A 27123-nucleotide genomic window follows, 5' to 3' on the forward strand; every position below is an offset into this window, starting at 1 on the left:
CTTAGAAATCAAGTCATTAAATATTTGCCTAAGATCCTACATGGTAAAACCACTGTTATTGGTACTTCCTGTTCATGAGTCACATGGCCCCAAATTACATCCTCACCCCTGATCTTCACAGATCAATTGTGCACTATGAGGCCCATAGGTGCGGGTGAACGGATCACCCAGACTTAAGGAACATGGCTTTTGGATAATGGTTTGGTGTATCATCTTTGACTAGAACACATGAGCTGTTATTATAAGATCTCAATGCAGTTGTTGGGGAAATAAAACTGAGGGACAGAATTTGCTTGTCCCCCTAATATGTGCACCCATGGTCACAGGAACCTCCATTACCCTAACTCTCATCACAGTGTATCATAATTACTTGGTGAAAATGAAATTTGGTTTTCCTCTTCACTGCTGCCCCTCCAGTACAGCACCTGGTAGGTGGAAAGCACCCCAATCTATCACCAACCAAGTCCATCTGGGACTAGCGCAAGCTCCTTAACCTCGCCTGGTCTGTCTAATCACCAAGATTTTCTCTAGTTTCTCTGTAAAGTGTCACACAGGGTTCTATGTATGGACAAACAAGGATGAAAAGTACAAGTTTACTTTAGATACTGTAGTTACTGTCTTTACTTTGTTTGGAATGTCACATCAGACGCCTTTGTGTCTGACTGAGAAAAAAGAGCTTATAACTGATCTTACCCCTTTAAAAATTTTTTAAAATATATAGTTTTCAATTTATTTATTTTATTTATATTTATTTTTGGCTGTGTTGGGTCTTCGTTGCTGCGTGCGGGCTTTCTCTAGTTGCGGAGAGTGGGGGCTGCTCTTCATTGCGGTGCGCGGGCTTCTCATCGCGGTGGCTTCTTTTGCTGCGGAGCACGGGCTCTAGGTGCGCGGGCTTCAGTTGTTGTGGCGCGCAGGCTCAGTAGTTGTGGCTCACGGGCTCTAGAGCGCAGGCTCAGTCGTTGTGGCGCACGGGCTTAGTTGCTCCGCGGCATGTGGGATCTTCTGGACCAGGGCTCGAACCCGTGTCCCCTGCATTGGCAGGAGGATTCTTAACCACTGCCCCACCAGGGAAGCCCCCATTTTAAATTCTAAAGAAATATTTTAGCCAACAGTTATTTATTTAGGCTTCTGTGCCTGGCAGTGCATTGTGTAAAATAAAATATAGAAGATGTTTAAAATGTTTAATTTATTTTTTGATAAGTGATACTTTGACATGGTTCAAAAGTTTGAAGAGAGAAAAATTCCCCTCTCACCTCATCTTCCAGCTGCTCGGTTCCCCTCCCTGAAAGCAACCAGTGTTATTTAATTGTGACCTCTCCCAGAAACATGTTTTAAGTGTATGCAAGTACATATGTAAGACATTTTTTTTTGTCTCCTTCCTTACACAAATGGAAGCATGTCAAAAACATTGTTTGACACCTTTTTTTTGTTTTTTCACTTAATATATTTTGGAGATCACTCTCTAGCAGTACATGTAGTAAAAGAAAGACTTCCTCTTTCTTTTTTAAGACTGGATACTCTTCTATGGTCTATTTGATAATAGCAACACAGCTATAATGATAATAATATTAAATATAAAATAGCTAAACTTTAAGAGTTTTACTTAGTAGCATATTTAATCCTCTCAACAATACTATTAGATAGGTATGATTGTTCTTCCCACTTTGCAGAGGTGAGTGTTTAAATAACTTGCCCAATGTCACAAAATTCATAAGTGACGAACAGGACAAGCTATCTAATTTGAGGGGCTCAGTGCAAAGTGAAAATGTGGGTCCCTTATTCAAAAAGCAGGGGGAAAGTACCATTAAAGGCACTAAAATATAAAGCTTTTTCCATTCTTTCATGGTCTCTAACTTGTCTCACCATGGTGCTTTTTATTTGCTATTCAATGTCATCTAAGTAAAGAAAAATTTTAAACTTAAATCGTTATTATGAAATTTACCATCCTTCTTTATATTGTGCAATGCCAGTTTTAAAGAGCATTTAACTCCTATGTTGAATCACCGAAATTATACAATTTGTATTTTGTAACTTGTACTCGCACGTCTATTTTATTCTTACCAGAACAATGGGAACTCTAGATAAATGAACTCAAATGTTTTGATTTCACTTCTTGATATGTGCACATTCTACCAACACTTTACTTTCAGCTTCCTGATAAGCAAGGAAGGACTGAAAGGAAAAGGAACTCTGGGTTGCCTTGTCGCCTTCTATGTCATCATTTTCAGCATAAGTGATTGGCTAACACGGAGAAGTAACGCAAGTAAGAAATGATATGATATGGCTCCTTGGTCTTCCATGTTTCTTAGAAAACTGTCTTCTTTCTGGCTTCAGAGCAAGTTCTAGTTCAAAAGGAAAGCATGGCCTCTCAATGCTTAGTCAGTCATACATGTAACACACTTACCTTGTACAAATTTGCTGAATTTCCCACGTATCACGAGTCCACCAGAATTCTGTGCTCATGGAACATCACAGATGCTATTTGCGAATGAGGTGGCAAGGAATGGTGACACCCAATTTGTTCATAGCTCCTCTGCTTCAAGAGGCAACAGCAAATCATGAGGCCCTTCTGAGTGTGGGACCCTGTGTGACTGCATAGCTCACATGCCCATGAAGACAGCCCTGGTGACAGAGCAGGATGCAAATCATAATTTATTTAACCACTCCTGTAATGAAGTGCATTTAAATTTTATTCTCCTCATCGTTTACAATGTTTCAAAAACAAACCAATAGCCGTTTATACACAGATTATCTAAAGATTTGTAAGTAGGGAAACATTTATTACACTTTTTTCATTTTATTTAATGTGCTCTGATATAATCTTAATTGTATTCTCTGGTTGAGATTCAAGCCTTCTTTCTTGTGAGCAACTCTATGATAATAATAAACAGCCCCATGTTCCCAGACTTTTCATAGAATATATGATAAATTCTAGAGCATAAAACAGTGCCTGCCACATAGTTGGTGCTAAATAAATATTTGGGGAATGAATGAATAAATCCCTAGGGATGGAATTGCTGAATTAAAGGTTATTTGCATTTATAATTTTGATGGCTATTACCTAATTGCCCTCCATAGATGTTGGAACAACTTATATTTTCACCAGTGATGCAAAAAATGGCTATTCCCTTCTCCATTGCCAACACAATGTGTTAGCAAGCGTTATCTTCATGACCTGTTAGTATCTCAGTGGAGTTTTTTTTTGTTTTTCGGTTTTTTTGGTCATGCCTCATGTGATCTTAGTTCCCTGACCAGGGATCGAACCCTCACCCTCAGCAGTGAAATCACGGAGTCCTAACCACTGGACGGCCAGGGAATTCCCTCAGTGGAGTTTTAAATGCACGTCTTTTAGTAAAGTTTAGCATCTTTTCATTTGTTTAAGAACAATTCTTATTTTCCTTTTATGTGAAATTTCTGTCGTATCTTTTGTCCATTTTTTTCTACAGAGATTTTTTAAAAAAATATTTTCTTTGTGAAATATAACATACATACAGAAAAAATATATACATTTTGGGGTACATTTTAATAAATAGTTACAGAGCAAATACTTGTGTACCCGTCACTTGATCAAAAGTAGAACACTGCCAGCCCCTAGGAACAACCCCTACTCCCAATCAAACAAAACTTCTTCTGCCCCCGACCGGCTCTCCTGACATTTATTGTGTTCATTTCCTTCTTTTTCCTTATTTTACCTCCTATCTACGCATCCCTAAAGAATATAGTTTACTTTTGCCTGCTTTTAAACTCTATATAAATGGAATAATACTAGATATATTTTTTTGTATCTTGCTTTCTTTTGTGTTCAACATTACCTTTGCAAAAAGGTACTCATGTTGTTGAATATAACCATCATTTATTAATTTTCACTGTACAAATATATCACAATTTAACCATTTATGCTTGGTAGACATTTGGGCGGTTTCCTTTCTGGGTCACTGAGGAACAACGCTGCTATGAATATTCTTGTATAGTCATCCTGACACTTGAAATTCTGCATTCCCTAATAATGTATATGTAGTAGTGGGACTGCTCTGATAGAGTATGTATATCTTAACTTTTATTGGATTATATCAAAGTCATTTCCAAAGTGGCTGTACCAGTTTACACTCCCACCAGCAGTGTACAAGGATTGCTGGGCTTTATTTATTGATTTGTAGGAGGTCTTTATATACAGCATTATGGAAATTTGTCCTTTGTAATATGAGTAGCCAGACATTTTTTTCCAAGTTTACAATCACTTTAAAGAGACACTGATATTATTCCCCCCTAGAGGAATGAAAATGTACCTGGAAAAAATGGAGTATTCTAATTTTGAAGCATTTAAATGAAAAGCAAGAGTTCTGGGCTAACCTTCTTAGCACTCAATTTGCTACTATATATGTCATTAATACAAATAATCTTACCAGAAATTTTCATGGAATGCGCCAGAAAGCAGCATGCCAAATATAATAATAAAGATAGTTAAAAACTGAGTGTTTAGCCTGTGTCAGGCACTATTTTAAATCCATTATATGTATTAACTAATTTAATCCTCACAAAACCCCTAGGAGGTAGTTACTATTTTTTGCCCAATTTTACAGATTTATGAAATAAGATACTGAATTGCAGATGTTCTCTAGGGCTGATTTGAGCAATATTAATAAACTCAGAGAAAAGATTCTTTCTTAACTGATAAAGATGTTTTCTTTTTATAATTTTTTTTCCCTCTTGGTAGTGAATGATACCCCATCCTGGGCTCCTCTTCCTCATCTTTTCGGATCTGCAATACACCTCAGAGTTTTCTCTTTTTTCTTTGAAGACAGATAAGGTGTATATATATCTTTCCTCCAACCCTCATTCATCACCCCTGTTCTTAGTGTCACAGAGCCGTCAAACATCTGCAGGCAGGACTGGGGACCAGAGGGTGCTTGGAGCAAGTGGGGAAGGGTAAGAGAGAGACAGAGATGGGGGTGGGGGAAGCAGGGTCACATCTCTATGTGGGTAGGGGAAGAATGATTTCTTTCCGATAGGATTTCTTAACCTGGGGTCCATAGATTAGGAAATCCATGAACTTGGATCAGGAAAAGGTAATATGCCTGTATTTTTGCAAAAGTCTAACAGAAAATTAAAAACAGGAAATTAATATTTCCTTCAATTATGAATGGAGATAACAAACCAAGTAGTATTAGCAGTACCTGTGATCTTGTCACCAATAGAAATCACAGGTATTTTCTTATTATATGACAGTTGTGGGTATCTTGAAATATTATTTTTACTCATTTACCACCTCAAAATTATGGTGGTCATTAGGCCTGCCACTAGATCTTATTATTTAATAGATTTAATACAAAGCACATATATTGCTATGTTACACTTTAAAAAATATCTTGAAAATTGTATTTTAATGTAATTGGTTTCCTTTGAATTTCTGTGTATATTTGTCACGCATTTAAAAACCTTCTGAGAAGGGTGCATGTATGAAAAAGTTAAGAACTCTGCTTTTTGAGTATTCTCTTGGCTTTCATTCTTTTTGTTTTTTAATTAAAAAGCTTTTTAAAAATTGAAGTATAATTGATTTACAATGTTGTGTTAGTTTCAGGTGTACAGCAAGTTTTCATTCTTATTGAATGAGGCTAAAGAGGGTCTCTGAAGTGAGTCGTAAGACCTGTGAGGTTCTCATAGTTTTATTATTTTATTTTTCCAGAGACCCTTCCTCCCTTAACTTTCATACCTTTTCACTCTCTTGTTCTTGTCTCACTGACCCTCTTTCTGTTTCTTTTCACGCTCCTGACCTTACTGTGGGTGTCTCTTTCCATTTCTACGGGGAGTTTATCCTTTAGCATGTCACTTATCACCATATTTAGGCGGAGAACTCCAAATCTCCCCTAGTCCAGATTATCCACCCTCTCCCAAGTTTCCTAACTCCACTTGCCTCTGGGACACCTCTACTTGGTTTACCACTGGTATCTGGAACTGAACATATTAAAAACTAAAATTCCTCTCTAAATCTGCATGTTGTCCCGCTTTGCCTGGACGACCATCTTATCTGTCCCCCTGGTTTTGTAACCTTAGAATTATTTTAAAATTTAAGCTAATTAAATTCAAAAAATGGGAATCTTTGTGAACGGTACTAAAATCAAAAGATACAAAAGGATATACAGTGAAATGTAAGTCTTCCTCCCACCCGGTCGTCTCAGCTCCCCTCCTAGGAAGAAACCACTGTTTTCAGCTCTTAGAGTGATGTGTGATTCTTTCTTATTTTGGCCATATCTCAAGTCCTTCCTCGCCTGTGAGATGTGTGCCCTTCCCTCTCCAGGCCCTAGTGACCTTATATCTGGTTGACTTTATATGTAAGTATTTGTATGTGTATATTTTATATACCTATATAAAATCTCCCTCTGTGGCCTTCCGGCCTCGAGTTTTCATCACATCGCTTCCTGGATGAAGAACCTACAAGGGTGAGGGGCCGGGGTTGGGGGTGATGGGTAAGAGGATCTCAAGGGGACTTAGGTAGGGGGTTCGGAGTGGCAGACTGGTGGGAAGCTCTGCCAGGGTTCCTATTTCTATTCCTTCCACCTGAGCCCCTTTCCAGTCCTCTCATCCAAATGTCTCTCATTTCCAGGAGCTGAGACAGAGACAGAGAGATACCCAGAGACAGAGACGCCGAGGCACCAGCATCCCTCTCCGCTTCTATCCCGCCCCACCGCTCTGACGGACATCCTCCATCAGCCAATGGCGCTCCCGATGTTCCTCGGAAGGGCCAATGAGAGACATAGGAGGGCGGAAGATTCCCCGCCCCCACTTCTAGGCTTGGTTGAGCCGTGCAGGTAGGTCCGGGGCTGGGGGAGCCGCCGTTGGCACTGGTGCCCGAGGGGGTGGGGGCACGAGTCGGTAGGGGTGATGGTGGGGAAGGGTAGGCGGCCCCGACCGCGGGAACCTGGGGGGGCGGCCCGGCCGGGAGGCGGGGGGCCGACGGGCCCGGGGAGCGGGCGCCGCCGAGGGCCCTGGAAGCGGCTGGGCTGGGGGAGCGGGGACGCGTGTGTGGGGCACAGGGACCCCCGCCCCGCGCCCACCCGCAGGCCTGGGCCCCAGGTTGCGGGCAGAGGGGCTGGGGGCCTGTTGCTCTGGGGGCGGGCTGGGCCGGGCCCGGGGCCGGGGGCGCCGAGCAGAGCCCGGGGCGCCAGGCCGAGCCGAGGTGGGACGGACCGACGCGGAGAGGAAGGGAAGCTGCATCCCTCGGGCCGCCCCCTCCTGAAGCGAGCCGGGGCAACGGCCGCAGGCGCCCCTGCCATGAGCCCACTCTCCCTTTCGCCCCCTCCCTAACAATGGGTTTGGGGCAGAAGGAGTCGCCCCACTGTGGGAAGGGGGGTAGGTTTGGGACTGGGGTCCAGGGTGGGGGGAGGGGTGGGAACTCGGGCTCTCCCCTTTCTCTTCGCCCCTTGGCTTTTGCGGTGGGGATCATGGAGGGGCTCTTAAGCCCTCCCGAGACTTGGGTCAAGAGTCAAACTCCCCCCTACCTTCCCCCCCCCCCCAAAAAAAATCCGACGAGCGGTAAGGAAAGTGATGCCAAGTCTTTGAAGCCGAAGTGACAAACGCATAGGAAGAACAAATCCACTCCAGAGGTTTTTATTTTTAATTTTTCTTAAAAATGAGGGTACTGTATAGTCTTTGAATTTTTTGAAATTTATTTTACAGAGGTGGGTGCTGTTATTTTTGTCCCTACTCGGGCAAGCCTCCATTTTAAGCGAAGCAGTAACTGGTTAAGCTGGAATTTTCATTCAGGCCTAGGACGTGGGCAAGGATCCTACAAGAGGTCATTTAATCCATCCTCCTACCTCCAGACAAACTTGCCTCCCTCCCATCCTCAAAATTAAGTTGTTTGGTTTGCTTTTAAAGATCTCTAAGGAAGAAGAGTCTTTTGTTTGTAGCACTTTAGTCAAGAATGGATTCTACTTTTCATGTAGAATGGGCTCTGCAACTTAAACTCAAGAAAATTTAGGACAATCAGAATGATCAGAGAGGTTTTAATTTATTAAATAAAACTAAACGTGGCAAGGGGCTTTTTTAAAAAAATTTATTTTATTATTTTTGGCTGTGTTGGGTCTTCGTTGTGGTACACGGGCTTCTCATTGCGGTGGCTTCTCTTGTTGCAGAGCACGGGCTCTAGGCGTGTAGGCTTCAGTAGTTGTGGCACGCAGGCTCAGTAGTTGTGGCTCATGGGCTCTAGAGCACAGACTCAGTAGTTGTGGCACACGGGCTTAGTTGCTCCGCAGCATGTGGGATCTTCCCGGACTAGGGCACAAACCCATGTCCCCTGCATTGGCAGGTGGATTCTTAACCCCTGGGCCACCAGGGAAGTACCCGCAAGGGGCTTTTTTAGGTGATCAGTTAACAAATCATTTTTTAATAGTGTTTATGAAGTACCCTGGATAATCATTTTTCTATCTGGGAAAAATGGTTTTGGCTTTCTAATTATTTGATAAGCAATTTTATATTATCTAAAATATGTGTTATACATTTAATCCAATTTTATGGAAAAATATATTTCTACATACATACGGAGATACCTATACCACACACATTTGTCCTTTTCCAAAGGGGATGGTATTTTCTACATCTTTTCAAGATGGTGAGGCAAACAGTACTTCAAATCTCTGTCCAGATAGCTTAAACTATTTGCTTATTCTTTTTTATTTGCTTATTCTTGATTATTTTAAATCTAAATGAAAGTCCTCTCTTTCAGATACCTTCTTGAAACAAAAGATTTTCCTTCCTGCTCATACTTGGTGACTGGGGGATTACTAAGACTCCCTTCTTGCTCATTTCTGAGTATTGTCTGAACTATTCCTGACACTATGAATGCTATTTGGATGCTTCTTAAGGTAAGATGTGTTTTATTTTTTTTTTTAATTAAAGGCCTCATATTATTTCTTTTTCTTTACAATTGAGGATTTTCTAGTTCTTGAATTTGCAGTTCGTCAACCCTCTTACCCGACATTCCTTTCCCCTCAAAAAAACTGTTGTGTTTGCTTCCTAGGACTGATTAGTTACTCCTTACTTTGTATTGCTACTGTTCTTAATCGTTGGTGTTAAAATATTAATGAAGTTCTCAAATTAATTTCCATGAAAATGATGTGTTTATTTTTTAATTTTAAATTATGACAACCCACATAGATGTAAAATTCTGTTCCAATCTCAGTAGGATGGATTGGCAATTCAGACAGCCAGGTCCACTTTCAAACAGGTACTTTAGTGTCGTAGGTGCTAGGGTGTGTCCCACTCTTGCAAATCTGTAGCTGATTCATGTGTTACAAAAGATGTGTCACTAGCCATTTATTTACTCCGAAACTTCATTTAGTATGTTAGAACATTCTAAGACCTGTTCGTTTATGTGTATAGCTCTGTTGGAGAGTTCTCCTGCTATTCCCTGGTCCTTTGCATGCGAATTTACACCATTTTTCTCAACAGGTAGCACTTTGTGCCATGTTTCATCTCACAAGATGCACCTCTTTGGGGGCAGTGTGGGCAGATGATCTTTACATTAAAAAGCTTTCAGTGATGTGGTGGTTCTCCAGTCTCTTGGCTACTTCAAGTTCTTGTACATATATGTCTCCATTAGGACTAAGCAGAGGACAAAGCTTCAGATACACGTAGGGAGGAAAATGGGAGGAAGGATGGGGAAAGATAAGGAGTGATGGAAGACCCCCACCAGCTTCATGGGGTGGCACAGGTTGCTTCCTTCAGAGCTAAATACTAGTGTAGTTAAGATTGTTGTCTGGTAATCTGTCCTGTGGAATTCCAAATTAATGCAGTGAATAAATCAGATATTAATGCAGTCTGTGTAAACTAAATATTTGGATTGTGGGAAATCTTTAGGTAAATGTAGACTGAGTTCTCATCTTCATTTATGTTGCAGCTACTATTGTTGGATGAGGAGTGCTTATATTAGTATAAAGGAAGCCAGAGAGACACAGTTTTTCTAGCCAGTCTCCCTGTAGAGTTGGAGGGGTTGCATGGGAAACCCAGCCAGAAGTCCTGAACCTATAGGAACTGGAGGACCTTGTACAAGAATATTTCTCTTTGGTATTGAGTGTTTAGTGCCACGACCTGGTGGCATTTGTTGTCTTTAGGAAGCAGGCAAGGGGATATCCACAGGTTCTAGTTCCGTAGAAACCCAAGGAACTGGGGATCAATATATTAGATTTTTATTTTACAGTTTTAACTAATGGATTAGATACATAGAGGCCTGCTTTTTAAGATCTATATATCTATAGATATAGATTAGATATCTATATATCTATATATATGACATTTTACCTCTAAATCTCTGAACCTGGGCAAGTTCTACACTAACCCTTGAAGTTGCACCAAAGCCCTCTGGAATGACAGGAATACAGAGTGAAGTCAGTACTCCATACTGTGTGTTACCACCTGTTAACTACTTAAGAATGTAGTTATGTGACTGCCTTAATTTAACCCTTTGCTCAGTGGAAGACCTCTTCTGAGTCTAAACAAATTTTTTATTTGCTAACATTTTCCTCCTCCTTTTATGACTTAAGAAAAACCCTTAAAAACTGTAGTGTGATCTGGGCAGGGGAAAAAGGCACTTTTTTGGGGGGGATGGGAAAAGGATAACATTGAACTTGCAGGATGGAAAATAAAAAAGAGAGAGGGAACTTTATTCTCTTTTTCATTTGTGAATACCTTTAAAATGTTTCTGAGATGTGTTTTCAGATTGCAACTGCTTATTTTTAAGTCAAAAAAAAAAAGGTAGGCTAATTAAAATGTATACTTTGGAGCCAAAATATTTATTTTCTATAGTTCTTACACTTTGTTTCTGATTATCTTATTTCAGAATGAACTCTAGTTCTAAGGCATTACTTAAACATCAGACCTCATTATGTGCTTATTTCTTTTCCCAGGCTTATAGAAAATAGTACCAATACTCACCCTTTTCAAGAATCAAAGTACAAAAAGAAACATAAATAACAAAGGAAAAATAACTCCAAACAAAAACTCCTCGATTTAAGGCACTCTTTTTTTTTTTTTTTTGCATTTTTAAAATTTATTTATTTATTTACTTATTTATTTTATTTTTGGCTGTGTTGGGTCTTCGTTTCTGTGCGAGGGCTTCCTCTAGTTGCGGCAAGTGGGGGCCATTCTTCATCGCGGTGCGCGGGCCTCTCACTATCGCGGGCTTCTCACTATCGCGGCCTCTCCTGTTGCGGCGCACAGGCTCCAGACGCGCAGGCTCAGTAGTTGTGGCTCACGGGCCTAGTAGCTCTGCGGCATGTGGGATCTTCCCAGACCAGGGCTCGAACCCGTGTCCCCTGCATTGGCAGGCAGATTCTCAACCACTGCGCCACCAGGGAAGCCCAAGGCACTCTTTTAAAAAAAAAAAAAAAAAAAACAATTATTTATTTATTTCGGTTGCTCCGGGTCTTAGTTGTGGCATGCCTGCAGGATCTAGTTCCCCGACCAGGGATCGAACCTGGGCCCCCTGGCATTGGGAGTGAGGAGTCTTATCCTCTGGACCACCAGGGAAGTCCCTAAGGCACTCTTGTTAATTAGTTCCCATGGAGTTATTTACCCCTTTCTCTATATCAGGGGTCTGCAGCTTTTTTATTGCTAGCCATGACTAAGCAGTATCAGTGATGTTTGGTGTTTTTATGTACAGTTGTCAGGGTTAGGGTATGTGTGAGATGGGAGAAGAACAGGGAGGAGGAGGAGGAGAATTGGGTGAGTTGGAGAAAAGATCAAAGTGAAGATGAGATGGAGAGAAGAGATACAAGGTCTTTGGTGTGTGATATGGTGCCACCATCAGTTGTCTCAGGTAGCTCTCAGGGACTGCTGGTTGCCTGTGTGCTAGTGCCTTGTGTGCTAGACTGAACTATGATGAAAGCAAGTAAAAAGTATTCTTGACAAACAAAAGGACATAATTAAAATATGATTCAATAGGATATGGAAAGATCTCCAGGATAAACGTTTAGGCGATAAAAGCAAGATGCAGAAAAGTGTGTATGATATGTTACCCTTTGTGTTTTTTGAAAAAAAAGAAGGGAGAAAAGAAAATTTGTATTGGCTTGTTGTATATGCATTAAAAAACACTTCAGAAGAATAAACAAGAAAATGGTGACATCGGTTACCTGTTAAGTCTAGAAACTGGTCAGGTAGAGGACAGAGTGGGAAGGAGACTTCTCGCTGTATTATATTTTTTTTCACACTTTCCGATGTTTGTATCAAAATCAAAAAATACAAAAAAGTTTTTAAAAACTTCCAATCCTTACATCTTTTCTTCTTCTGTGTCTGGAAGTCAGAGAAATGTCAAGGAGCCACAAATGAGAGGGCAATAGCTCTTGAACAGTGGTTGAAGGGATGCATATACAAAGGGTACTGTAATCTAGGGCACATTTTCTCCTGGGATCTTGAAGAATTTCAAATTTGTAGGTTTATATTTCTAGTATTGAATTGCAAGGTCAGGCATTAAAAAATTTCACTTGCTCTTAAAGTTAGTAAAAAAAAGATTTTCATTGTTTATTCCCTCCAGTTGGCAGTTAGATACACTATCACATTCTTGGTTATGTGATGTGGGGCAATTTTAAGAAATTTAAAAATCTCTCGGAGGTTCAGTGTCCTCCTTTGTACTGGAAATGAAATTAACATTTACTTCAGAGGATCTTTGTGTATATTATATCTGCGATTTGGCTTAGTGAACTACTACTGTTATTAAAGTAATTACTAAAAATAATAGTTCCTTGTAGCTAGTGGTCATAGTGGGGGGCTCTGCCTGATGTTGGGCAAGTGTCTCATCCTCTTAGAGACTTGGTGTCCTTACCTGTGAAAAGTGTATAATTGTAGTACCTCGATCCTACGGTGGATTTTGTAAGGACTAAATGAGTTTGTTGATGCGAAGTGCTTAGAATAACACTTGGTATGTGCTCAATAAACAAAAGCTGCTAATTTTCTTCATGACATCTGTTTGCTAGGGCTGCCATAACAAAGTGCCACAAACTAAGTGGCTTAAACAACAGAAATGTATTGTCTCTCAGTTCTGGAGGCTAGAAGTCTGAGGGCAGGGGCATGCTCCATCTGAAGGTGCTGGGGCAGGATCTCTTCCAGGTCTCTCCTCTAGCATCTGGTAGGTCCTCGGCTTGTGGCAGCATAACTCCAGTCTGTACACAGAGTTCTCTCTGTGTATGTGTCTTTTTTGTTCAAAAATTCTCCTTTTTAAAAGGACAGCAGTCGTACTGGATTAGGGCCCATCCTAATGAGCTCATTTTAACTTGATTACCTCTGTAAAGACTCTTTCTCCAACTAAGGTCACATTCTGAGGTACTAGGGGTTAGTAGTACAAAATATCTTCTTTGTGGGGGACAAAATTCAACCCATGACAACATCCATTAGCCTCATCAGCCCTATAGACTAATGTTACTCATCATGGGTAGCAGACCGTCAACACCTACACATAGGAAATGAAAATTTTGGTGCAAATTGGTCATATGATTTAAAGAAGTAGATTATTTCTTTAGGTGTCTCATGCATTTGTCTTCTTAAGTTTTTAAATTAATTTTTATTGAAGTATAGTTGATTTACAATGTTGTATTAGTTTCTGGTGTACAGCAAAGTGCTATATAACTGAATCACTTTTTCAGATGCTTTTCCATTATTGTTTATTACAAGATATTGACTATAGTTCCCTGTGCTATACAGTAGGGCCTTGTTTATCTCATTTGTCTTTAATATATAGATTTTGTTATTGAAGCTTTAGATTTATATAAAATTGAAACTTTAGAAGGTGGTAATATTCTTTTTCTTTTAGCTATCAGTAAAATTCTGATTTGAAAAATTAAGGTCAGGATTACAGGCTGTTCTCCATGTCTCATCCTTTGTGGAAATTGATGAAACCTTGGGATTTCCTTACTACGTAAGAATTAAGCCCAGGTATCTCTCTCGAGGGGTTTGGGAGCTAAGGATACTCAGTAATGTGGAATTAACACATTCTCTGTGTGACTAAAGAGATGTTTTATGTTCAGTCAGATGCCGTACTTGAAGAAGCCGGCATGGTTATCCTCCAGCATTTAACTTCTTTGGGGGGTTGACAGTATGGGTCATTCCAGAAATAGCAGGACCTTGAGGAAGTTCCTTCTCTGGCCTGACTGATTTGGCCCGCCCTCTGCCTCCATTCCCCTCCTATTTGCCTTTAGGGTAAAGTTCAACCTTTTTGATGTAGCATATAGACACATGATAATCTGGCTGCTGCTGACCTTTCTGTTTTGTTTTAAAATCTTACCTTTCTCAACTGGCCTGTATGTACCTTTGTTTGATGGTTTCCTCTCCTGAAACTAGTGTTACAACTTTAAAAGTTTACTTAGGTGAAAATTTTTCTAAAAGGTGCTTTTACATGCTTTTCTGCCTCTTTAAGAGGCACTCTGGGGAATTCCCTGGTGGTCCAGTGGTTAGGATTCCTCGCTGTCACTGCGGAGGGCCTGGGTTCGATCCCTGGTTGGGGAACTAAGATCCCACAAGCCACGCAGCCAAATTAAAAAAAAAAAAAAAAAAGTGCTCTGAACAAAATTTTATTTTTTAATAATAATTCAAAATTACGGAAGATCTACACTATGCCCACCACTTATTGTGCTGTGCTGAAATGTAACGTGCCTTTGGAGGCCGTAAAATAAACTGTATTCATGGAGTAGTGTGCACGTATTACATACTCTCGGGCTAGTCTTCATTTTCTTTAGTCTGTGATTATCTACTTTCCTGATCTCCTACCTTAGTATCCGGCTGTTACTGGCCTTGTTCCAGCCTCCAGAAACTCTCCCCTTTATTTTAATGCCTTCTTTCTGTGGTAGGTTAGGATATCAGCAAACTAAGCTTATATAAATAATTTGCCAAGGAAGAGTAAATAGATCTTTAACGATGGCTGGAGGGACTTTTCTATGGATAGGATAACATGAAGATGACAGCTTTTTGACAGTCTGATGCAAAATGATGTGGTTTTGCCTGTGTGCATTTTACGGAGAGGAAGGGTCCATTGCTTTCATCCGATTTTTACAGTGGTCTGGAACTGCTTTAGATAAATATGTGTCATGAAATTGCTTTGTTAGTTGTCATCAGAGGCTAGTTCCCAAATTCCTTTTCCTGTGTCCCTATCCTGAAGTGAAGGAGTTCATGGTATTGGATAACTGTTTGGACTGTGGGCCGAGGGGCCATTTGACTAGGCCAGAGAGAGTGCTGACCAGGCTGAGGCAGAGCTGGGGAGAGAAGTCAAGCCGTGAGCGGGAGAGCAGCTCTGGGCATTGTTGGCTGGTTTGCTCCAGAGGACAATGGGAGTAGCCATAGTAAGTTCTGGAAGCTTAGAGAGTATATTCACGTACTTGACTTGAAGAAATGGAAAAATATTATCTTTTTAAAAAATTATCTTTCTATTCTGAACAGTCTAGTGATTTTAGTTTTTGCTAGATTTTCTTCTTGCTTAGAAATCATCTTGTGAAATGTTTGCAACCTAGATCATAATTTAATGAGACAGCTAGATAAGAGTGAAAACAGGAGTAAAAGAATCAAATAAAGAATATAAATCAATGTTATAATTCTAAAAGCATCTTTAAAAAAAATTATTTATTTATTTGGTTGCACTGGGTCTTAGCTGCTGCAGGCAGGCTCCTTAGGTGTGGCAGGCGGGCTCTTTAGTTGCAGCTTGTGGGTTCCTTAGTTGCGGCTTGCCAGCTCCTTGTTTGTGGCACACGGGTTCCTTAGTTGTGGCATGCACGTGGGATCTAGTTCCCTGACCAGGGATCGAACCTGGGCCCCCTGCATTGGGAGCGCAGAGTCTTACCTACTGCACCACCAGGGAAGTCCCTCTAAAAGCATCTGACTGTGGGGGCTTCTTCAGAAGTGGAACATCTGCCTTGCTTACAAAGAAAACCTCTTTCCCCCAGTGACTTTGCCTCTTCGGTCATAGAGCACAGAGCCTGTCAGGGAAGGGACTCTTCTTGGGCCCAACACTGTCCCTGTATTTGTTTCTTCTTATACTAGCCCACCTCTCTGGTCTCTTGAGCTGTTTTCTTCCTCCTTGTTAGGGACCTCTGGCTGTCATTTGTACCTTTTCCCAACCCATTTTCACCCTCCCATTCCCTGTTGGCTCTTGTCCCTCAGCTTATAAACACACTCAAGTCTCTCGCTTTACAAACGCAAAACCCTTAAACTGCGACCACTGGTCCCTTTGCCAGTGAAGTATTTGTAGCTTCTTCCTATGTGTTCTACTGTACCTGCCCTTACAGAGTCATCCCTTTCTGCCCTTTCTGCCCTTATCTTCTGAGGCCTCCTTGTGGTCTTTGACCGTTCTCCCCGGCTGTGGTGGTAGTGGTCCCTCCTGGCTTCCTGTCGTCATTTCTGAAAGGCACTGTAGAGTCATGATACAGAATGTGGACTCTGCAGTGAGTCTCCTAGATTCAGATTTCAGCTCTGCACTTACTGTGTGCCTCTCTGTGCCTCAGTTACCTCACCTGAAAAATGAGAAAAATAGTATTAAAAATAATGGCACTTAACATTACAGGACTGTTGTGAGGAGGAAATGCATTAATACATGAAAAGCACATAGGTGAGTGCCTGGCACACAGTGCAGTACAGGTGATCTGAGTGCTGCCTCTTTCTGTCATCGCTGTCATCTCTGGCTGTTCTTTCTCAGTTTTCTTTGCAGACATTTTTTCTCTTTCAATCAGTGTTTGCCTTGCCTTGGCCTTCTCTCCTCCCAGCCTATGTAATTCCTGAGTGACATCGTAGATAAGTTTGTGTCTCACTCTGTAGGAGTCCCACATCCATATACTGATGATCTGCAAATGTGTTTTTCCCAGTGCTAAATGGTCTTCTCATATGACCATATGTTTCCTCCCCATGGCTTACCTGGCTTTCGAGGTGAAGTTCACATGCTTTTGCCAAGCACACAGGCCCTTGGCCCAGATCACTTCCTCTGCTCCTTCCTGAGCTCTCTGCGCTCAGCAGCGTTGAGCTGCTGTTTGTAGTTCCTTCTGTACACCTTGTTGCTCCTTTGCCCCTGGGCCTTCACACAAGCAGTTGCCACTGTTTAAAGTGACCTCCTGCCCTGTTCTAGAAACATACTTGTCCTAGTTCTTGAATAACAGTGAGGTGTAGTAACAGCAGTAACTAACGTGGAGAGCTTCCTGTGCACCCAGGCTTTGCCTTTGTGTGTGCATCCCTAGCACTTCTGTTGTACAGTGATTGCAGGTTTGCTTCTCCACGCAGCTCGTCTCCAAGTTCTTTGAGAGTAGGGGCTGTGTCCTGTCTTTCATCATCACTGCTTGCAAAGTGATGACATGTAGTAAATGTGTTGAATGAATGAATGGTCTGAGCACTGCACTGCCCAACCTGTGAAATGCATCTTTAAGAGGGTATCAGTGGGAAAGCTGAGTTAGTTACATCCATTCGCCAATCCTGGCCTTACCCTTTGGAACTATAGGACCCAATCTGTTTAGTGGGAGCAGCTTTATAGCTTTGGAATAAGGGTTACAAAGAGGGTTTTGTTTTTTGTTTTTAAATCGTTCATTGAATGATGAAGGGCGCATAGGTGTTTTTGTTTTCTTATTTTTGCTTTTAAAAAAGAGAACCAGTGTGCTGACAACCCAGTGTCATCTGGCAACTAGAATGTTTTTACATTGTTGGAATAAAGTATAGGGACTTCCCTGGTGGTCCAGTGGTTAGGACTTGGCCCTTTCATTGCTGTGGCCCTGGGTTCAATCCCTGGTCGGGGAACTAAGATACAGAAAGCGCCCACGCGGTGCGGCCATAAAAAAAAAATAACAGTAATAAAAATAAAGTATAGAGAAATGAATTTTATGCTTGTAATGTTCCATCCAGGTAGTAATTTGGCAGTGAACTGATTATAATTTAAACATTTTTTGTGACACTAATCATTAAACATTAGTGATCAGGTATCCCCTTTCTCCTTTCCCATCACAGCTCTGTTAAGTATGGGTTTAGACACATAATGTTTTATCTTTTATCACCGTGTATAAATTGCGTTTGTAGCAACAGCCCAGAAAATGGCAAGCTTTTAAGTGTAGTCTACGTGGTACTTTAATCTAGGTCTTGATCATGGTAGTAATTTTTTGGCCAGCAGGGGGAGCTGAAGTCACTGATATGTGACTCCATCTCAGCTGGTTTTCAGTTTGTCAAGGCCCAAAGAAAGTAAAAATGCCTTATTGACAAAGGTCATGATCAGAGTTCACAAAGAAGAAACACAAATGACCAAGAAGCATATAAGAAACATTTTTATTCTGATAAGTAATCAAAGGAATTCAGATAAAAATGATATACTACTTTTTTTTAGCCTATCAAATTGTCAATTGAACTGTATGGTCAAAGGTAGTGAGGGGGCAGTCTCTAAAACTGCTAGGGGAAGTGTGCATTGGGCCCAATTTTTCTGGAAGGTATTTTGGCAACATATATCAAAAAACCTTAAACTGTCTTTTAACTCAGTAATTCCACTTCTAGGAATTTATCTTAAGGGGGAAAATATAGAGATGTATAGAAAGATTTGTGACTAAAGATATTCATTGTAGCATTATACAAGTGAGAATTGGGAATAAACTTGAATGAGCAGTGAGATTAATGGGTAAATTATGGCTAATTTAATGGTGAATTATTATACAGCCATAAAACAATATTTTTAAAGAACTTTTAATGTCTTAGAATGTTGAGTATATGATAAATGAAAAATTCAGGATATAGAGATATATAAAGATTCTAAATATATAAAAGATAAAGAAGATACACACACACACACACACACATATATATATATATATATATATATATATTACACATATGGAACAATGTAAGAATTGGGGGCGCTGACCTCTGTGCAGGAGAAAATCCACATATAACTTTACAGTAGGCCCTCTGTATCTGCAGTTCCACATCCAGGGATTCAATTGAGCATTGCGTAGTATGTATTGATTGGAAAAAATCCGAGTATAAGTGGATCAGTTCAAACCTGTGTTGTTCAAGGGACAACTGTACATACATAGATAAAGGACTAAAAAGAACTATAGGGCTTCCCTGGTGGCGCAGTGGTTAAGAATCTGCCTGCCAATGCAGGGGACATGGGTTCGAGCCCTGGTCCGGGAAGATCCCACATGCCACGGAGCAACTAAGCCCATGTGCCATAACTACTGACCAGTGCTCTAGAGCCTGCGAGCCACAACTGTTGAGCCCGCGAGCCTAGAGCCCGTGCTCTGCAAAAAGAGAAACCACTGCTCCGCGCAACTAGAGAAAGCCCGCGCGCAGTAACAAAGACCCAACGCAGCCAAAAATAAATAAAAATAAAAATAAATAAATTTTAAAAATTATAATAAAAATAACAAGAACTATACCAGCAAGCCTTACTGAGTCTGTTAGGGAGCTGTCAGCCAATTGTCATGTCTCAGTTGGCACCAAGGAATGTTTTCTTTTTTAATTAATTATTTATTTATTTATTTATTTTTGGCTGTGTTGGGTCTTCGTTTCTGTGCGAGGGCTTTCTCTAGTTGCGGCAAGCGGGGGCCACTCTTCATCGCGGTGCGCGGGCCTCTCACTGTTGCTGCCTCTCTTGTTGTGGAGCACAGGCTCCAGACGCGCAGGCTCAGTAATTGTGGCTCACGGGCTTAGTTGCTCCGTGGCATGTGGGATCTTCCCGGACCAGGGCCCGAACCCGTGTCCCCTGCATTGGCAGGCAGATTCTCAACCACTGCGCCACCAGGGAAGCCCCCAAGGAATGTTTTGATGTGAGGCAATTATAAGATGTTAACCTCAGAAACTTAAGGCCTCGCCTCAGATGTCACTTCTATCCTGTAGGAGCCCAGAATGGACTTAATATACATAAATTTGTATACTTCTTGAGTATTCTTAACCCTAAATACTGCTTGGTGATAACACATTCTACAACTTTCTTTTTATCTTTTGTGGAAAAAAAGATCTATCTTTTCAAGTTTAAAAGCTTAATGTATTGTACCAAGATTTGGTGAATAAATTAGTATTTACCATATTGATACATTTTATGATTTTGATCATAGTGCCCCTTGGCTTTCATGTTTCTCAGTTGAAGATGATTGATTTTAATTTTTTATTTTTTTTGGCTGTGTTGGGTCTTCATTGCTGCGCGCGGGCTTTCTCTAGTTGCGGTGAGCGGGGGCTACTCTTCGTTGCGGTGCGCAGGCTTCTCATTGCGGTGGCTTCTCTTATTGTGGAGCACGGGCTCTAGGGTGCGCGGGCTTCAGTAGTTGTGGCACGCGGGCTCAGTAGTTGTGGCTCGCGGGCTCTAGAGCGCAGGCTCAGTAGTTGTGGCGCACGGGCTTAGTTGCTCCGCGGCATGTGGGATCTTCCTGGACCAGGGCCCGAACCAGTGTCCCCTGCGTTGGCAGGCGGATTCGTAACCACTGCGCCACCAGGGAAGGCCAAAGATGATTGATTTTAAAATGTAATCTCCAGTGACATCTCCTTCAGCCTCTTAGTCATTCCATTTACGTATACTTCTCTGGATCTTTGTCAGCACTGCTTTGCCTTTCTGGATTTATGGTAACCAATCATAACTGCATTTCAGATACAGCTAAATTATGATTTGTTAGAAGGATAGGAAAATATGTTCTATTCACAGTCTTTTCCTTGTTGGCAGTAGAATTTGCAATCCCTCCCCGCTTTGCATACAAAAATCACATTGTCTTTAAGTAACATTCTGTAATTATTCAAAAATTTCTTTTTTAACTAGAAGCCATGCATCCTTTAGGTACAACTTAGATTTTTTTCCTGTAAATGCTTTACTTTTCATTTTTCCATGCTGCATGCTGTTAATACCTGCTGTTTTCCTGCCTGCAGTACTTTAGGAGCTTGTATCTCAGTGGGCTCTTAAGAGATAATTCAGAGTAAGAATCACCCTTTCAGTTAGGTCTGGTCTGGTGCTTAGAAAGCTTGACCTTATGTTAGTTGAAATGTGTCCCTCTGCAGTTTCCACTTTGGGCCTAATTTTGTCTACACAGGAACTGCCTGGAGCAACTCTAGTTTCTCTTCTGCTGGACAGCCCTGCAGATATTTAGACACCTTTCATGCTTGCAAAGTATTCTCTAAACTGAAAATACATCCTAGTTTTTGCAAATGTTTCTCATTTGATATACTTAAAATTTTTCTCCACCTCTCAGTTCCCTTATTTTTCCAATTTAGTGCAATATTTCACTGTCAGAAAGCTCATCATTCCATCTGCAAAATGGGGAATTCTCTGTATACCTTTCATATAATTTATGAAAATGTTAAATATAGCATTTCTGAAACATTACCTAAGATCAATCGTCTGCTTATACTTCCCGGGGAAGTACCTCAGCGTCTGTCCACCCATAGTTTTCTATGTGTCATGCCCTGTGTAAACCTGCCCCCTTTGCGCAGTACACGGTGTGTCAGTCTCATAAACCACACCCCATCCACGGGAAATATTCTCAACTCTGTGGCCACTCAGGCTTTTTAAAAATACCCTTTAATTTAGACTCTTGTCAAGACTTATATAAAAGCCTAAATAAGTTATATTCACATACTTTCTCCTCAGAGAGTTTGGGTAGACTGGTGTGGTGTGATTTCTTCTTTTAGAAGCCATGTTTGTCTTTTCCTCAGAAGGTTATTTATGCTGATATGTCTTCTGATCTCATCCTCTAGTAGAGGTTTGCCAGTTTGACCGATTTGAAGCTCACAGCCAGAGCCTTTCTCTTGAATAGATGGGAGTTATATTGATGGCATGTTTTTGTTCATTTTTGTTCAGCGAATATTTGTTGAGTGCCAAAATATGCCAGGAGTTGAGCAAGGGGCTGGGTAAATTTTGTTGATAAAGGAAAGAGATCTGGATTCCGTCCTCTTGGGTCTTATTGGAGGTCACTTCTCTCAGATGACTGTCAGTAGGTTCTTCCTTGCAATTTTATAATTTTATACATAAATTCTTTTAAAATGCGAGTACTTTGGGACTTCATGACTACCTAACATGTGATATATTAGTTTGGCAGCATCTTGTTTGTTTAATGATGAATTTAATTCACTGTCAGTGATTCATATGCTTTAAAGTAGAAATAGATTTCTTCCTTATATCTTCTTCAGTAAGTATTGAAGCAAATTACAGTTAGGCCTGTCAGTTGTCTTGCTCTTGTCACTGTTTATACCCTGTTTATCAAGTGCTCCATCCAGTCTTTATTCAGCATCTGGCTTTTTATATATTTAAACCACCTCTCTGTGGCTTTGCATTTTCTTGCAAGGTTTATTTATTTATTTATTATATTTTTAGAAATATTTATTTATTTATTTTATTTAGGCTGCGCTGCGTCTTAGTTGCGGCATGCGGGATCTTCGTTGCTGGCATGCGGGATCTTTAAGTTGTGGCACACGGACTCTTTGGTTGCGGCATGCGAACTCTTAGTTGCAGCATGCATGCGGGATCTAGTTTCCCGACCAGGGATCAAACCTGGGCCCCCTGCATTGGGAGCTCAGAGTCTTAACCACTGGACCACCAGGGAAGTCCCTCTTGCAAGGTTTTAATTGTTGTTTTGCCTACCTAGGCCTTAGTTCTCCTGATCTGCTATAATTTATGGTATTTTATTGCTTTTCCTCATTTTTTTTTTTTTTAAATTTTTATTTTATGTGTGTTTTGGTTGCGTTGGGTCCTCATTGCTGCGTGCAGGCTCTCTCTAGCTGCAGAGAGCGGGGGCTTCTCCTGTTGTGGAGCATGGACTCTAGGTGCACGGGCTTCAGTAGTTGCAGCATGTGGGCTCACGGGCTCTAGAGCACAGGCTCAGCAGCCGTGGCACACAGGCCTAGTTGCTCCGCGGCATGTGGGATCTTCCTGGACCAGGGATCGAACCCGTATCCCCTGCATTGGCAGGCGGACTCTCAACCACCGCGCCACCAGGGAAGTCCCTCATTTTTATTGTCTATTTTGAGAAAAGTTATTTTCCTTTTCCTCTCCCCACTCCTACTCTCCTCCGCTCCCCCCACACTACTTAGCAATTTAAACATTTTGTTTGAGCATCTGACTTTTTTGCTTTCTTATAGTCAAGTATTTTTAAAGTCCATCTCTATGCTTTGTATTACACATTTGCCTTTTAAACATAACTTTAGTTTTATCTAGCCAAAGTCTAGATCTTCCTTCTAAAATTGGGTAACCATATAATACATTTTTAGTTTTTCCTGACTTTACAGAATATTGGTTAAGTGTGTTTCTTATCTCTATTACTAGTGAGTCATATATGTCAGTTTCTGATTATAATTTAGAACCAAGTTCTGTTATATGTGTATGTCTTAGTAGGTTCTAATTTTTTTTTTTTGAGAAAGCATTTATTGTGTTATTTAAATTTTTATATCGGTTCCCTTCAAAGAAGTTTTGTAGTGTTGAACACACAGATTCTTGAACCACACATCATTGTTACTATTGTAGTTTTCAGGTTTCTGAATCATTGAGCTTTAGAGTTGAAAAGAAACCTTGGTTTAAGTTAGTCAGGCTGTCTTGTTTTCTACATGAGGAAACTGAGAGCAGTGAAGTCATTTGCCCTAAGTCACGTCGCTGCTTGGTGGTAGAACTAGAACTTGAATGCCAGTCCAGCATTAATCACATCAGTCTGTTGATTGCTAGGGGATAGATTCATCTGCTAATCACATCTATATTGATTGGACCATGAAACAAAAATAAATTGTTGATTTATAGGGGCAAAAATAAAATGATCAATCTGGCTCAGAAATGAGTTGACTGATCAGCATACTCTTTCCTGTTCAGCACATACTCTTCCTCTCAGATCCTGTATTTGTGAACCAGGGCAGTTTTCTTTATACTCCAGGTAGAACTGGGAATGACAATGCCAAGTTTTTTCTCTTTGAACTACCCTTTTACAGAAGCCTTGCCAACCATCTGTTATAATATTCTTTGGGCAGAGTATAATATTGCTACTTTTGTTTAAGCTTTTAAAATAATAATACATTCCAATCCTATCTCACTGAAGATAACCCTTCCAGGAATAGGATTTTGTGTTCTTTAAACTCTTCACTGGCTTATTGATGTCCTAGTTTGTATCATTCCTATAGATGACTGACTTTATCTATGACGTGTTGTATCTTCCTCATTTCATTCTTACATAAAGTAATTTAGAATAATTTACTTGAGTAAGTTGAATAACTTGAGTTTGATGAGGACCTAATTTTTGCTTATATATACTGCTGGCAATGAGGTTGCAAGTGTAACATGAAAGCATATTAGTGCTCTGAGGTAATCTCTCAAGTGGAAATAAATTGCAGAATTACGCTTGTCTTCTGATATTTTTACAAGTAGTTTAACATTTTTTTTGCACAGTGAAGTTGCTTAGAAATTAAGTATTATTTTGGCTTCATCTTTTTTTTTTAAATAGCTTTACTGATACTCATTTCACATATCATAAAATTTACCCATTTAAAACATACAATTTTTTTTTAGTGTATTCACAGAGTTGTGCATCCATCACCACAAACTAATTTTAGAACATTTTCAACACCCTCAAAAGAAACCCTATATCTATTAGTAGTCACTCTCTATTTCCTTTTGTCCCCTAGCCCCTGGCAGCCACTAATCTAGTTTCTGTCTCTATGATTTGTCCTTGCTGGACATTTCATATAAATGGAATCATACAGTATGAGCTGTTTTGTGACTAGCTTCTTTCACTTAGCATGTTTTCAAGGTTCATCTGCGTTGTATCATATATCAGCTTTTCATTCCTTTTATGGCTGAGTAATATTCCATTGTATGGATATACCCCATTGTGAGGGTTCCAGTTTCTCCACATCCTGTCAACACTTGTAATTGTCTATCGTTTTGATTATAGCCATGCTAGTGGGTGTGAAGGGGTATCTCATTGTGGTTTTGAATTAATTTTTCTGATAGCAAATGATGATGGGCCCTTTTCATATGCTTATTAGCCATTTGTGTATCTTCAGAGAAATGTCTATTTCTGTCACATTCATTGCCATTTTTTTAAAAAATTTTTTTAATTTATTTATTTATGGCTGTGTTGGGTCTTCGTTTCTGTGTGAGGGCTTTCTCTAGTTGTGGCAAGCGGGGGCCACTCTTCATCGCGGTGCACGGGCCTCTCACTATCGTGGCCTCTCCCGTTGCGGAGCACAGGCTCCAGACGTGCAGGCTCAGCAACTGTGGCTCACGGGCTCAGTCGCTCCGCGGCATGTGGGATCTTCCCAGACCAGGGCTCGAACCCGTGTCCCCTGCATTAGCAGGCAGACCTTCAACCACTGCGCCACCAGGGAAGCCCTCATTGCCATTTTTAAACTCCATTGTCTTTTTATTGTTGAGTCCTAAGAGTTCTTTATATATTCTGGATACAAGTCCCTTGTCACACATGAATTTTGAATATTTTCTCTCATTTCATGGGCTGTTTTCACTTTCTTGATGGGGTCCTTTTTTAAAAAAATTATTTATTTTTGGTTGTGTTGGGTCTTTGTTACTGTGCATGGGCTTTCTCTAGTTGTGGCGAGCAGGGGCTACTCTTTGTTGTGGTGCACGGACTTCTCATCGTGGTGGCTTCTCTTGTTGTGGAGCATGGGCTCTAGGCTCATGGGCTTCAGTAGTTGTGGTACGCAGGCTCAGTAGTTGTGGCTTGCGGGCTTAGCTGCTCTGTGGCATGTGGGATCTTCCCGGACCAGGGCTTGAACCTGTGTCCCCTGCATTAGCAGGGGGATTCTTAACCACTGTGCCACCAGGGAAGTCCCTTGATGGTGTCCTTTAATGCACAAAATTTTATAATTTTGAAGAAGTTCAGTCTACTTATTTTTTCTTGTCATTTGTGCTTTTGGTACCATGTCTAAAAACCATTGTGTAACCCAAGATAATGAAGATTTATTCTTGTTTTCTTCTAGGAATTTTATGGTTTTAACTCTTATATTTAAGTCTATGATACATTTTGAGTTAATTTTTGTGCATGGTGTGAGATAGGGGTCCAACTTTATTCTACTGCATGTGAATATCCAGTTGCCCCACGACCTTTTGCTGAAAAGACTATCCAACCCCCACTCCTACCTCACTTGCCTCCCATTGAATTGTCTTGGCACCCTTGCCAAAAGTCAATTGACTGTGAATGTGAGTGTTTGTTTCTGGACTGTTAAACTATATTCCATTGATTTATATGTCTATCCTTATGCCAGTACCACACTGTTTTGATTTCTATAGCCTTGAATTAAGTTTTGAAATCAAGAAGTGTGAGTCCTTCAACTTTGTTCTTCCTTTTCAAGATTGTTTTGGATATTCTGGAATTGAATTAATATATAGATCAATTTAGGGAGTATTGCCATCTTAACAAATTTACATCTTCTGATCCATGAACATGGGATGCCTTTCCACTTAATTAGGACTTCTTTAACTTCTTGTGACAGTTTTTGTAGTTTTCAAATTATAAGGTTTATACTTTCTTTGTTAAATTTATTTCTAAGTATTTTATTCTTTTTGATGCTATTATAAATGGAGTTTTCTTAATTTCATTTCAGATTGTTGCTATTGTATCAAAATACAATTGGTATTTATTTGTATAGTGATCTTGAATTCTGTAACATTGATGGATATGTTTATTAGCTCTAATAGTTTATTTGTGGGTTCCTTAGGATTTTTTATATACAGGATTATGTCATGGACAAATTGTACTAGTTTTACTTGTTCCTTTGTAACCTGAAAGCTTTTAATTTCTTTTTTTTTTGCCTAATTGTCCTGGCTAGAATCTCTAGTACAATATTTCTTTAAAAATTTTATTTATTCATTTATGTTTGGCTGCATTGGGTCTTCATTGCTGCGCGTGGGGTTTTCTCTAGTTGCAGGGAGCAGGGGCTACTCTTCGTTGCAGTGTGTGGGCTTCTCATTGCAGTGGCTTCTCTTGTTGCAGAGCATGGGCTCTAGGCACACGGGCTTCCATAGTTGTGGCTTGTGGCCTCTACAGCACAGGCTCAGTAGTTGTGGAGCATGGGCTTAGTTGCTTTGCAGCATGTGGGATCTTCTGGACCAGGGCTCAAACCCGTGTCCCCTGCACTGACAGGCAGATTCTTAACCACTGTGCCACCAGGGAAGCCCTCTAGTACAATGTTGAATAGAAGTGTTGAGAGCAG

General features: G+C 40.6%; 1 protein-coding gene across 7 annotated transcripts in view; it reads left to right on the plus strand.

The window, feature by feature from the left end:
* Positions 1 to 6785: 6785 nt before the first annotated feature.
* Positions 6786 to 27123, plus strand: part of KANSL1 (KAT8 regulatory NSL complex subunit 1) — a 188918-nt gene continuing 168580 nt past the window's right edge. For 4 of the 7 annotated variants that reach the window (XM_082443085.1, XM_082443087.1, XM_082443084.1 and 1 more), the window contains exons 1-2: positions 7401 to 7601; positions 8723 to 8861. The gene's annotated coding sequence lies outside the window, so the exon portion shown is untranslated. Of the gene's footprint in view, positions 6807 to 7114; positions 7348 to 7400; positions 7602 to 8722; positions 8862 to 27123 lie in introns of those variants that run through there. The other 3 variants (XM_082443081.1, XM_082443083.1, XM_082443080.1) reach the window with 3 other exon arrangements.

The sequence above is a fragment of the Balaenoptera physalus genome, assembly GCF_965194825.1.
Source record: "Balaenoptera physalus genome assembly, chromosome: 20".
In the NCBI taxonomy this organism is placed as follows: Eukaryota; Metazoa; Chordata; class Mammalia; order Artiodactyla; family Balaenopteridae; genus Balaenoptera; species Balaenoptera physalus.